The sequence below is a fragment of the Adiantum capillus-veneris genome, chromosome 12, assembly GCF_014529385.1.
Source record: "Adiantum capillus-veneris isolate H3 chromosome 12, ASM1452938v2, whole genome shotgun sequence".
In the NCBI taxonomy this organism is placed as follows: domain Eukaryota; kingdom Viridiplantae; phylum Streptophyta; class Polypodiopsida; order Polypodiales; family Pteridaceae; genus Adiantum; species Adiantum capillus-veneris.
Window position 1 is genome coordinate 91,113,842 of NC_140942.1, and position 14,394 is coordinate 91,128,235.

The 14,394-nt window shown below is 48.2% G+C and overlaps 1 protein-coding gene and 1 pseudogene across 2 annotated transcripts in view; one reads left to right on the forward strand and one right to left on the reverse strand.

Annotated features, from left to right (window-relative positions):
- Window positions 1-14,394, reverse strand: part of SOL1 (carboxypeptidase D) — an 85,526-nt gene that overhangs the window by 36,351 nt on the left and 34,781 nt on the right. The gene's annotated exons all lie outside the window — the stretch shown is intronic.
- LOC147446124 (uncharacterized) lies at window positions 11,932-13,190 on the forward strand (annotated as a pseudogene).

The window sequence follows — 14,394 nt, forward strand, 5'->3', positions numbered from 1 at the left end:
TACCTTGCAACCCAAGTGTCAAGAGGGAGGACACATACCCGCTATATATGTATACAAGAGACTGAGTGTGTTTATACAAAGGAGATCTATAGTCGTCTATCTACAGCAGTCAAGCCAGGACTCTCAATGGAGGGGATCACCACTTTACTGACTGAGGCATTGCATGATGTAGCAGTAGAGGCTTACCCACACACTCAGCCTAATCAAAGACGCTGTTCTGGGACCATGCCTCAAAACAGTTGGTATGACGAGGAGTGTAGAGAGACGAGAGCACAGCTTCAGAGGTATCTTTTCCTAGGGGTCATCAATCACAGACACCCTCGAATAGCCTTCAGGCACCTTGTGCTACGGAAGAAGAGAGCATTCCTAGCTCAAATGGAACGAGATTTATACCAGTTGTCCTTGAGTAGCAACTCAGGAGAGACACGGCGTTTCTTTCATTACTACTCCCCTCCCCCAGTGATTACTTCTCCTAATGTGTGGGGTCAGTATGCAACATCGTTATATACGGTCCCTCGATAGACACCCCTTCCAGATCCTCCTGAGCCATGCCCATCTACGAGTCCTTCTTTAACACTGAGATGGTAAAGACGGCCATTGACAGGATGAGGACCAAGAGGGCATATGATCATGATGGCCTAGTAGCAGAGCACTTTATACATGCTAGAGATATGCTAGGAGAGGTTCTTGCAGTTCTATTCAATCGTGTCATGTGTGAGGGTCTACCTGAGACTTGGAGACTATCTACTATTGTGACTATCTTCAAGGCAAGTGATCCTACGGAGCCAGGAAACTGCCGTATTATTATGATTGGACACACATTGGCACGGTTGTATGCATCTATCCTTGAGTAGCAGTTGAGCAGATGGGCAGAGAGTGAGGGCATACGGGCAGCGGGACACGCCGGTTTTAGGAGAGGCTTCTCCACTCTTGACCATATTCTAACACTCAGAGCCATCATTGAGGAGGGCAGGGCACATGGGAGACGGATTTATTGTAGCTTTGTAGATTTCCGCAAAGCATTTGACATGGTGCCCAGAACCAAATTGATGCGCAGACTACAGGAGATGGGAGTGCCCATTGAGTTGAGTTGGGGGATCATGGCTCTATACAGATCAATGGTGGGACATGTACGCACTCTAGAGGGGATAGCTGATTTAGTTCACTCCACTACTGGAGTGAAACAAGGTTGTACATTGTCTATTTGGTATGTATTTAGATGAGGTTTTTGATTACATTGAGAGAGAGGGCGACAGAGGTGCCCAGCTGGCAGGGACATGGATTCCATTGTTATATGCTGATGATATTGTGCTGATCTCTGACTAACCAGAGGGTATGCAATGACATTTGGACGCATTACATAACTTTGCGGAGGATAGTGGACTATATGTAAAGCTTCGTAAAACCAAGGGTATGGTGTTTAACACCACACCACAGTGGATCAGGAGATCAGCACCTACATGCACTTATTGTCAGGGACTGTGAGTACACAAATCCATACACTTATCTTGGGGTAGTCTTCACTGGGCCAAAAGTTTTCTTTGAATAGAGCAGCAGAGACTAGACTGACCAAAGCGTACGCAGCCTTGGGAGAATTGAGGAGGATGTGTTCGCAGTTTCAGTTCCAGAAACCCGGAACAAAGCTCTGGTTCTTTGATACCTTGGTAGCTTCAGCTATGCTCTATGGGTTCAGGTTTAAGGACCCTCTGTGGGTCAGGATGGGTGGAGAGGTATGGAGAGTCCCTTGGTATCTATGATCTCTCAGCTGATTAGAGCCAAGGCCACTGTGCCACACGAGATGATTAGAGCGAAGTTAGTAGTCCCCCCTATAGAGATGGAGGCGCTTACCAGATCAATCTCCTTTATACACAGCTTATGGGATACTACCAGAGACAGATATGCCAGATTGGCCCTTGAGTCCTCCAGACAATTAGCTTTACATGGGGACACATCATGCTGGTATGCACAGATGTCATCATGGTTTCACATACATGGCTTGAGCATGGACAGCTTGCCTCCCTTCCAGTACTCCCTTGATGCACCATCATTGTCTCTTACACACGTGGAGATTACTAGACTCATTCGCCAGGACCTGACCCAGTTGGACACCAGGAGGACATGGATACAGCTGACACAGGTGTTGCGAACGAAGAAGGCTTTCTATAGAGAGCATCTTCTCCAACTCACACAAATGGGTTTGTGATTCGACCCAGCTATATGGATACACTGCTATCTCATGGGTTACGGTGTGCCATTGGTCAGATACGGACATCTTCACACCAGCTTGAGATTGAGACTGGTAGATTCAGAGGGATACCATCAGCTAAGTTGCTAACAGGATATGTCGTCTATGCCATATAGAGCCAGAGAGGGAGATGCATTATATATGTCAGTGCACAGTGTATTACGAGATACAGGGTCGCTTCCACTATCTATTCAAAGAAGGTTCGAACCCTTCTCAAGAGTCATGAGCTATCAGAACCAGAGATGTCTTGGATTGTATCTACTTGAGTTACACAAACATCGAGATAGTTTACTGAGGAGATCTACAGAGAGACAATCCTAAGGACGGATTACTGATTTCTTCACACCAAACACTGGATAGATAGAGGAGGCTGGAGCAGCCACCATTGCAAAGCTCATTTCATACTCACACCCGTAGTACTCTCATTGACCGAGCATTAGAGCTAGGGAGATCGAGACGCCCACGATTGAGGAGAGGAGCTTCACAGCATCGACGGAGACTACAACAAAGGATTCAAGCCATACTATCTCGACATCCAGAGTACAGATGAGGATGGATTCATCACCCATATTCTCTCTCTCTCTCTCTCTCTCTCTCTCTCTCTCTCTCTCTCTCTCTCTCTCTCTCTCTGCGCGCCACTGCTGCTGCCCCCTGTGCGCGCACTGCCGCTGCTGTTTCACCCCCTGCGCGCGCCACTGCTGCTGCTGCTGCTGAACCCGTTGTAGCTGACCTGTTGCGACTGCACGCTGCCAAGGCTGTAGCACTTGCCGCTGCCTCACTGTGGCAGCATTACCAAGTGCACCAGGCCCGCTGCCCCCAATCTCTCACACACGGATACATACCCACACACACACTACACACATACACGCATACACACAAGTACTCCCTCTCTTCCCCTTCTCCCCTCTTCTTCACAATATGAAGAGAGGGTAGTTACGAAGACAGCCATGTCTTCCCCCATCATCAAGACGCCGGCATCGACAATGAAGACAACGTTCATGCTCACGAACAAGAGGCTTGCACAATTGGAGAAGGACATGAAAGAATGGCGGATGGAGAGAGAGATATGGGAGGAGGAGAAAGCCACCCTCATCAAGCTATGGAACGAAGAGAAGGAGGACATGAGAGCGGAAATCCAAAATCTCAAAGAGGAGAAGGAGAGAAGGGAACGGGAGAACGGGAAGGAGAGGGAGAGATGGAGGAAAGAGCAAGAAGAGATGAAGGCACAAATCGATCTCCTTCATGCTTCCATCACATCCCTCACCCCCGAAGAAGGAGAGATTAAAGAGGAGGCTAAGGAAGCCCTCAAGGAGGAGATCACCAAAGCCCTCACCGCAAGCATTGAGGACAAATTAGAGGCCACCAAAGAAGGATGGGTCGAAGTGGTCAAAAAGAACATCAAGAAGGTTGCAAGAGAGGAAGCCCAAAAAGATGAGGTACTCATCGTACACACAACCATCGAGGAGGAGAAGATGCGACAAGCTCGCCGTCTCAATGTGCGAGTGACCGGCATCAAAGAAGAAGAAGGGTCTACACCCGAGAGCGATGGGAAAGCTTTATGCAAGAAAGTGGGATACAAGGAAGAAGAGATCCCTTTCTCCAAAGTTTGGAGAGCCGGCAAAGATCCAAAGAAGAGAGCTCTCATCCTCCAATTCGCCTCCGAGGAGTCTCGAACTTCTTTCCTCCGAAAGAGGGTCATCTTGAGAGGGCTAGAAGGCCCCCCGATTTATCTTGATGATGACCTCACAAAGATGCAACAAGATCACCGTCGCGCGTGCATGCCTAGAGTCCACCAAGCCCGCAAAGAAGGGAAGAAGGCAGTATATCGAGATGGTAGGGTTATCATTGATGGCAAGACCATCGCATAGGGACTCGCGGCCTGTGGGACACACGAGGAGATTCATGTCACGGTTTGGAATTGCAATGGAGACCTATGGACACACCCAGAGAGACTTGAGGAGGTGATGAGAGGTCGAGACATCATTCTACTTACAGAGACACACGAGAGCCCAGAGAGAGGGCTACCACGGATACATGGATTCCAGTGGGAGTCTCTACATCGGGGGTGTATGCGCCAGCACACCACTCGTGGCTCAGGAGGAGTGGCCATACTCTTTAGACAGGGGCTTCACAGTAGACTACAGATTGTTGCCCGGGACCCACAGGCCCGCTACATGTGGATTCGCCTCGAGCTCTCACGAGACAGGATCGTCTACATTGCCCTTTGCTACTTTGCTCCCACAGGCTCCAGATTCGCCCCTATTGAGCAGGAGTCACCGTACGCATGCCTCACGGAGGAGATTATGGAGTACTCCACACTGGGTGAAGTCTTCCTTATGGGAGACTTCAATGCTCGTACGCGCAGTGAGCAGTGTGAGGCATATGACCACGAGGACCCAGAGGCACTACACACTCTAGATGAGGAGGCTACTATGAGAGATACAGCAGACAGAGCTCCAGTCACAGCCTACGGACGACATCTACTTCGACTTGGCTCCCAGCACCGTCTCGTTATTTATAACGGGATGGTCCAGTGGCCCACCTCAGGCGGCCTGACTTGTATGCCACATGGAGTTGCAGAGGGAGGGGGGAGTACAGTCGACTATATTCTGGGACCCAGGGAGGCTACACACCTTATCACATCCTTCACCATTCCACCCATACCCATCGGAGCCGACCACACATACCTCTCTTTCTCCATCACCGGAGATACCATCCCACACAGCTCCACAGCACACACTCCACACACCACCATCCATTTCACACATGAGCTAGCCTCTCTTTACTCGGCCGAGGTCGAGCATGGCCTATGCCTCCTCCACCCATCCACACCACTCTCAGTTCTCACATCACATATCTCTTCCGTTCTCCACACTTCAGCTATTAGCTCCTTTCCACACACCACTCACACAGGATGCACTCCCCCCCCCGGGACTATGCCTCAGAACCGCTGGTATGATGATGAGTGCAGAGAGCTATACCGACGCCTCCGCGCACAGTGAGCCTTAGGAGAGATCACAGAGAGAGAGGCCAGACGGCATATGAAGACGCTGACACGCCAAAAGCGGCGAGCATTCGAAGAGGCACAGGAGCTTGAGCTATACCGCCTATTCATGAGCATGGATAGCGCGACAGCATGGCGCACCCTGCGCGAGCCACGTCCGACTACAGCTATTGAGGATCCACAGATATGGCATGATTATGCAGAGCGACTTTACGAGGTGCCAGGACAGCCTCCTATCCCACAGCCACACGAGCCACGCCCCACGTGCTCCTCCTTCTTTACAGCACAGATGGTAGAGAGGGCCATACGCCGCATGCAGCACAGACGATCAGCTGACCATACTGGATTACAGAGTGAGCACATCATTTATGCGGCCTCCACTATAGCCCCGTTGATTGCACATGTCTTCAACCGGGCTATAGGGGAGGGCTTCCCAGAGGAGTGGACACAGCACACCATAGTGCCTATCCACAAATCTGGCGACACCCTGAATCCAGGGAACTACAGGACTATCATGATTGGCCACACGATGGCCAAGCTATATGGAGCAGTACTTGAGGCACAGCTCAGCTGCTACGCAGAGATCGAGGGTTTACGAGCTCCAGGCCAGGCAGGTTTCAGACGAGCTTTCTCCACCACTGATCACATCTTCGTTCTGCGCTGCCTCATTGATGGGGCAAAGGCGCGGAAGAAGAGGCTTTACTGCTGCTTTGTGGATTTCCGCAAGGCCTTTGACACAGTCCCACGCGAGAGACTCTTCCAGCGCCTTCACAGCATTGGGGTACCAACAGAGATGATTTGGGCCATATATGCTCTCTACGAGAAGGTGACGGGTCGAGTTCGTTGCCCAGGCGGTTTTTCAGAGACCATTGCTAGCACCATTGGTGTTAAGCAAGGATGCCCACTCTCCCCGACACTCTTTGGGCTCTACATCGACGAGATCTCCGACTACATACTGCGAGCAGGGGGAGAGGGGAGCGACTTGGCAGGTACTCCGGTCCACATCATGTTATATGCTGATGATATTGTGTTGATTTCAGAGTCACCCGAGGGCTTGCAACGCCATCTTGAGGCCTTGGACGAATTCAGCACACACAGGGGGTTGACTGTGAACCTTGGCAAAACCAAGGTTATGATCTTTCACACATCCAGTGCAGTGAGGAGCGCTGCCACCTTCACAGCAGCAGGAGGAAAGGTTGATGTAGTCACCTCCTATGTCTACCTTGGCATCACATTCACCAGCCTACCAGGACCCTTCACTATGAGGCAGGCTGCTGCTGACAGGCTCACCCGAGGATATGCAGCTCTGGCCATGCTAGAGCGGAGATGCCACCAGGCACACTTTCAGGAACCCCGCACGAAGGGGTGGCTTTTCGACACCTTAGTCACCCCGGCCTTGATGTACTCGGCGGCAGTATGGGCACCAGGATTGACAGCTGACCAGTGGACACAGCTTGAGAGGCCACAGGTATGTATGATCTCACGCTTGCTCCGCAGCAAGAAGACAGTGCCACATGACATTATTAGAGCCGAGCTCGCCACACCACCCATGGTGGTAGAGGCACTATTCCAGACAGTCTGCTTCATCCAGAGGATGAGAGAGCTACCTCCTGACAGACTTACTCGTAGAGCATTTGAGGCAGCTATACAGCTATCAGAGAGTGGGCATGAGAGAGCATGGTACTCACAGGTCAGAGCATGGTTTGAGGGACACGGTCTTGACATGGAGAGCCTACCACCATTCCGGTACGACCCCCACTCACCATATGTTCACCTCTCTCGCAGTGAGAGGAACTTGGTACTGAGACAGGATCTGTGGCAGCTATACACTAGGAGAGTCTGGGAGTCACCTGGCTTGGGGACGAGGATGTCAGATTACAGAGACCAGTTTCTCACCATATTGTCCGGGGGGTTCATACAGAGACCACGCTACATGGACACATATATGCCACATAGCTCACGGGTGGCGATTGGTCAGCTGAGAGTGGCTTCACACAGGTTAGAGATTGAGATCGGGAGACATACTGGTGTTCCCAGGGAGGAGCGCGTCTGCAGAGCCTGCACAGAGGAGGTGGAGAGTGAGGAGCACTTTGTATGTAGATGCAGAGCATACACTGAGATCAGAGGCAGGTATGAGGCCCTATTCAGAGGACAGCCCACTCTCCGAGAGATCATGGACTCTCGAGATCAGAGACAGCTCGGACGGTTCTTACTAGAGATACAGAGCCATCGGGACACACTACTACAGCCACACACAGCTACACAGACAGAGGGGAGACAGTCGCAGCTCACAGACTTCTTTCAGAGGATTACCGCCCCTCCCCCACCAGACACTCAGAGGGGAGTGACACTCCCACAGGCGGAGGTGAGCCGAGCTAGACGACGACCACGAGTCACAGGCTACAGGGGCGTGAGCTCCCACCACCGACAGATCGAGGAGATCCGAGCCCGGGAGCGCCGTGCCACTGAGGAGCGAGTGGCCCGGATGAGGGCCGACCCGACAGCTTTCATCCGGGCAGCCTTGGCACCAGACCCGCCCATGTACCACATCTTACATCCCCCCATTAGTACAGGATGGAGCTAGATAGCTTGATGCATTCTCATGATTGTACTACCTTGAGCATATAGACATGCATATACCCCTAGAGATAGAGCTCCATCCCTCCTCAGATACCCCACTACCTACACTCAGTTCAGTTTTGTATCAGTTTTTGTTTCATTTGTCTTTCCGATAGACGGATGACATACACACCATGTACATTTGATTTGTCTCATAGGCCGATTTCGGCCTGACATAGACGTTAAAAATCTTTCTTTCTTTCTTTCTTTTCTTTCTTTCTCTCTCTCTCTCTCGTATTGGGCACCCATTGTATCAGTGCTCACACATACCCCACACAGTTCCAACTAGTAACACATCTAGATTCAATTCAATTTAGTCTCTTTTTTTGTACTCAGACATGGTATCAGATTCACCAGTATGTAACAATTTGGTCTCATAGGTCATTTTGGCCTTTGAAGACGTTAATGTATCATTTCATCTCATCTCATCTCATCTCTCTCTCTCTCTCTCTCTCTCTCTCTCTCTCTCTCTCTCTCTCTCTCTCTCTCTCTCTCTCTCTCGTATCAATCGGCTACCCCCATTTCAGTACTCTTTGGATGCACCCCCCATCTCCCTCACTAGGGAAGAGATTACCGGGCTCATCAAACGGGACTTGATTCAGTCGGGTACAAAGAGGACATGGATACATCATACACATGAGTTGGGTGCGAAGATGGCTTTCTATAGAGAGCATCTTCTCCACCTTACAAAGGATGGTTTTGTGATCAAACTAGGATACATGGATACTCATCTATCCCACGGGATACGATGCGCTATTGGTCAGATATGCACATCCTCACATCGGCTATAGATCGAGACAAGCAGATTTAGACAAGTACCCGTTGAGTCCAGGATTTGTCAGGTGTGCCAGATAGAGCCCCAGACAAAGCTACATTGCAAATGTCACTGCCCAGTATACTATGAGATACAAGGCCGCTTTACTGTCTATTCAGAGAGGGTTTTGGACCACTTTCTAGAGTCATGAGATACCAGGATCAGAGATGCCTCGAATTAAATTTACTGGAGATTCACAGACACAGAGAGGACCTCTTGAAGAGAGGCACAATGAGAGAGATCCAGCGACAGCGGCAGATTGCAGATTTCTTTCAGTTACAGACAGAGGAGTTCAAGCAGCCCCCACAGCATAGCAGCACGAGAGGCACCAAAAGCATATTGCTTGATCGGGCAATAGAGTTGGGCAGTCCCGTCGCCCACAGATGAGGGGGCCCTCTCAACATCGATGCAAGTTGCGACAAAGGATCCATACTGTACTGGCGCAACTTAGGAGCCATCCCCACAGACTACTTACCTTGGAGGACATTGAACCTCTACAGCCTTTTGGACACTGATGTATATGTATATGATGCATCTACTGTCAGAAAGCTCCATTGTATCAGCTCACCCTTTGTATTAGCTTTCACCTCACCCCTACCCACTAATTTCTTTTCAGTTCTTTGTACTTTTTGTACCGAGACCTGGTATTAGATTCACCACATGTGCCTTTTGGTCTCATAGGTCGTTTTGGACTTTTGAGGATGTTAATATTACATTTCATTTCATTTCATGTGTGTGTGTGTGTGTGTGTGTAGGTAACTGTTTTTACTTAAATAATAAGACATAAATGAACTTTAACATTCAAAAGATAGTTGGCTTTAGAGAAAAAACAATGATTAGTACAAAAACAACTTAGTCTTAGAATTATCTTTGTACATGGCTAATGAGAATGAAGCCTCATTCTAGTTTACAATGCTAGTGACTCATTAAAGAAGTATTTCCCAAGTAGTAGGAGCAAGTGTAATCATGGACAAACATTTGCTTTAAGCCAAAAAAATTCCAAGAAAGAATAAGAGTTCTTACCTGCATCCATCCAAACAAGACAACAAATACGTTAGCCTTGGATGTGTTTTACAGGTGTCAATGGACTATATCAGTTGTTATCCATGTCTAACTTACAACTTTTTTAACTTAAAACCACTGTCCAAAGTGTTCATGTACTCCAGTTTTTTTTGTAAAAAAAGTTTTATTATCTCAAAGATTTTTTTTAAAATATTTATAAGTATGGTTTCTATATATCCCTTTGTTGTAGGAAACGTGAGGGGTACTCTCTGAAACGTTGTTTCAACGTTTCCCAGCCTTGCGTACGTTTTCCACCTTTGGAAACGCTTATGAAACGGCTTCAATTTTAGAGACCATTTTTAAATGCCACGTGGCTTAAATTTGCCTGAAATCGACGTGCATGGCCTGGGCCGTACCATATACGGGCTGAATCTGCGCTTGGCTTGGACGACTCCACGTACGGCTCAGCATTTCCAGAATTGGGGGGGGAGAGAGAGAGAGAGAGAGAGAGAGAGAGAGAGAGAGAGAGAGAGAGAGAGAGATCACCTGCCCAGAGAGAAAGTACAATGTGCCTCTTCTCATGCCCACAGAGGAGGACACATCATGCCCTTGCTCCAATTGTGCACCCCAACCGGTTTGCTTCTGTTTAAATTGTGTGCCTAGAAGTGTTATTTTTTGAGCCTTGCAAGTGCCCTCTGAAACCCAAATATTTCCTCTCCCTTGGAGATGCAATACGTCATAGAGCTGCACACTATCGATGTGTTCTGACTCCTACCCCCCCATGGCTTTGCACCAAGCAACTCGCATTGGAGAAAGCCTACAAACCAGCTATTTGTAGATATCCTCTCCCTTCTTGATTGCACAAGTGCAGCCATGTTTTCCTCACCTTCTTCATCAACAGTCCCCTCTTCACGCCATTCAAGCCTAAGTCATCTCAACCTCCTGAACCGTTGTGGAAGTATGTGGCTGCGAGTGCATCATTTGCGAAGGGAGGTAGCAAGAAATGGTTGTGCTCCTTTTGCAAGCTACATTTTGCTGGCTCTTATCCACGTGTACAGGCTCATCTTCTTGGCATCAAGAACCAAGGGATCCAAGTGTGTTGCAAGGTCTCAGCCGAAGAGCGAGCAAGCTTGACTAAAGAGGACCATGATAGCGCCGCCAAGAAGCAAAAGACGACCAACGACTCATTCAACAAGAAACGGGCTACACAACCATTTGTGGAAGGTACGTTCAAAAATGCATCTTGAGAGGAAGTAGATGAGGCAAATGGTCAATGCTTTTATGCATGTGGTTTGTGTCACAAACTGCTGACGTGCCAAAGCCCTAAAGAATCGAGCCAACTTACAGATGCCGGCCGAGGGGCCTAAACCCTAAGTAATAGAAGAAGAAGTCCTACCAACTTATGGAGACCCCGTCCAATGGGGCCCCAAGTGACATAAAGAATTAAAATAAAGCAAGACTCACACACACACACACTAGAAATCGTGAAGCTGGCTGATGACGTGGCAGATTTCTAAAAATCACGTTGGCTGATGACGTGGCATGCTGTATGGAATTCCGGGTTTTGCGTTGGTTGATGACGTGGCAGGCTGTACGGATTTCCGTAAATTACGCTGGCAGCTTTTGGCATTGCTTTTTGAACTAGAAGCTTTTGAGTTTTGAAGGCTTTTCACTCTAACTGCTTTTCAGGCCAAGGGCCTTTAAATATGAGGTTAGGGCTCATTCTCTGGCATGCTTCTTGGAGAAGGTGCATAGTCTGGAGTATCGGCTTGTACTATGTTGATGCATTATAAAGAAATACCGAAAGGGGCGCCAAGGTTTGGGGCCAATACTCTCTGGGCCGGAATTCCACCTCCGTGTCATGTGTCATCTCTCTCTCTCTCTCTCTCTCTCTCTCTCTCTCTCTCTCTCTCTCTCTCTCTCTCTCTCTCTCTCTCTCTCTCTCTCTCTCTCTCAGTTCAGTTGTTATTAAAGTGCTAAAAGTTTGTTCAGTCTGTTCTTTTCTATTGGCACGTGGTGCCTGTCTTGTGACAGTTTGCCATTTGTTCTTGCAAGATCTCCTTACTTTCAAGACATGGTGAGTGAAATTGCTTCATTTGGTAAGGGATACAAGGTTCCTAACTATAAAAAGATTCGCACAACGCTCCTAGACAAGGAAAAGGCGAGAGTTTGTCATCAATTGTCAGGTATAGAGTCCAGTTGGGAACATTTTGGATGCTCCATAGTCTCACATAGGTGGACAGACACAGCAAAGAAGCCCTTGATAAACTTTAAGGTCTCGAGTGCAGGAGGTGTGGTCCTCAAGAGGTCTATTGATACTTCAAGCAGCTCGAAGACAAGAGACTTTATAACTGCTGCACTTCTGGCCATAATTGGAGACGTGGGTGAGGAAAATGTTGTGCAAGTAATTACCGACAGTGCTGCCAATTGCAAGCTTGCTGGACACCTCGTGGAGAAAGTATTTCCACACATATTTTGGACGACATGTGCCACTCATTGCTTGAATCTTTTGCTGAAGGACTTGACTTTTATCGGGTGGATGGACAAAGCTATCAATGAAGGGAAGGAGGTCCAGCAATTCATCTTCAACCACGATGCAACCAGGGCTATGTTTAGTAAGTTTTCTAAGTTGAAGCTTGTAAGGCCTGCTGACACTCGATTCGCTTCAAACTTCATGATGTTGCATCAATTGGTGAGGGTAAAGAGCCCCTTGAAGCAGCTAGTCACTAGTGAGGAGTGGGATCAGTGGAAGAAACAAAATGACCAAGCTGATACCATTGAGAAACGGGTGCTATCAGGTGACTTTTGGGAGAATGCAGAGAAATATGTCAAGGTTTTGTGGCCGGTCATGGCAATGCTTCGTGTGGTTGACAGGGATGAGCCCATCATGGGTGTGGTGTATGAGCCCATTGATCAAATGCTAGAGCAAATTAAGGAGATTTTGAAAGAAGACACGCATGAGGTCACCATGTATGAGGAGATTCGTGAGCTTGCACAAGGAACATGCTTCATTCTCCTCTTCATGCCACAGCCTTTCTTCTGAACCCATTATTATTTTCAAAGAAGCCATACAAAGATAAGGAGGTCATGAAAGGGTGGAGATAGACATTGGATAGGGTGGCTAGGGATGAGGCAGAGAAGACAAGGTTAAAGGCACAATTGTCTGACTACATCGGACTTCAAGGAGAATTTGAAGACACATCAGCTTTTGGTGACATGCAAAAGCTTTCTCCTATTGGATGGTAGGAGAACTATGGCACAGGAGCTCTAAATTTGCAAAGGCTAGCAGTTCGTGTCTTGTCTAAGTTTCAAGCGCTTCAATGTGTGAAAGGAATTGGTCCACTTATGGCTTCATACATTCTTTGAAGCGTAACCGCCTAGGGCACAGCAAGGCAGATGATTTGGTCTATGTACACAGCAATCTAAGGCTCATTTCCTTCTTATTCTTCAGGTCCAAGCAAGGCATGGGATGTAATGAATGGGGATTCATTGGATGGTTCTTTTGAGGCCGAAGATGAGGATGACGATATGTTCCCATTGTAAGTGATTTGTCATCAATTTATTGATTAATCACTAGTGTCCACTTTGTCCTACTAGCCTCTAAAGTTTGGGTGTTGTAAGTTGTTGCTTTCTATTTGTTCAAAAACTCAGCCATGCTGGTCTTCAAACTGTAAAATTTGTCATATTCAATAAGTCTCAATAATTTACATTTCACCTGTTGGAATTAGGGTTGCCGCATAGCTTGGAGAAGACGAAGGAAGCTCAAGGCACACAATAGAGAGTGTGTTTCTTAGTGTGCAATGGAAAAGATAGATAGCCCTAGAGTGATGGGCGTATATACAATGCTCGGGGGAAAAAACCTCCTAAAGAGGGAAAAAATGCCCTGGCGGTCCTAGTGTGTTCACACACATCACTACCACATGTATATGGTGACAAATCCCCCTTGGAGTGATGCGGTGAACGAGAGCTGGCACATGAGTAAAGGGAAGTGCCATGCCCTGAGGACATGATCAGTCCACAAAGGGCAGTAAGCCCAAAGCTTTGCGGAAAGCTTCAAGCTTCTCACGAGACAATGCCTTTGTGAAAAGATCTGCAAGGTTGTCCTGTGTTGGCACATAAGCCAAGCTGATCTCTCCTGTTGAGAGCCTCTCCCTGACATAGTGGTAATGCACCTCAATGTGCTTTGTGCGAGCATGAAAAACTGGGTTCCTCGCAACTACCAATGCGCTATGTCTGTCAGTGTAGATAGTGTTGGCAGTGTCCTGTCCAACACCCAAATCAGCCATAAGGCGTCTGAGCCATACACACTCAACCGTAGCTGTGAAGACTGCCCTGTACTCAACCTCACAACTCGAAGTAGCCACAGTAGGTTGCTTCTTGCTCAACCATGATATACATGAACTGCCAAGCATGAAACAAAAACCACTTGTGGACACTCGCGGGTCAAAACAACCAGCCCAATCTGGTGGCAATGATCCCCCCTTGGGATAAAACAAGCCAAGATGTAAAGTGCCACTAAGGTAACGGAAAATCCTCTTGACAGCCTGCCAATGCTTAGACCCTGGGCTATGCATAAATCTGCTGACCTGTGAGACTGCAAACTGAATATCCAGCCTCGTGTTGCATCCATAAATGAGGCAGCCAACAGCAGTTTGGTAAAGAGTGACATCAACAGGATCGCCAGCATCATGTAGACTAGACTTCAAACCT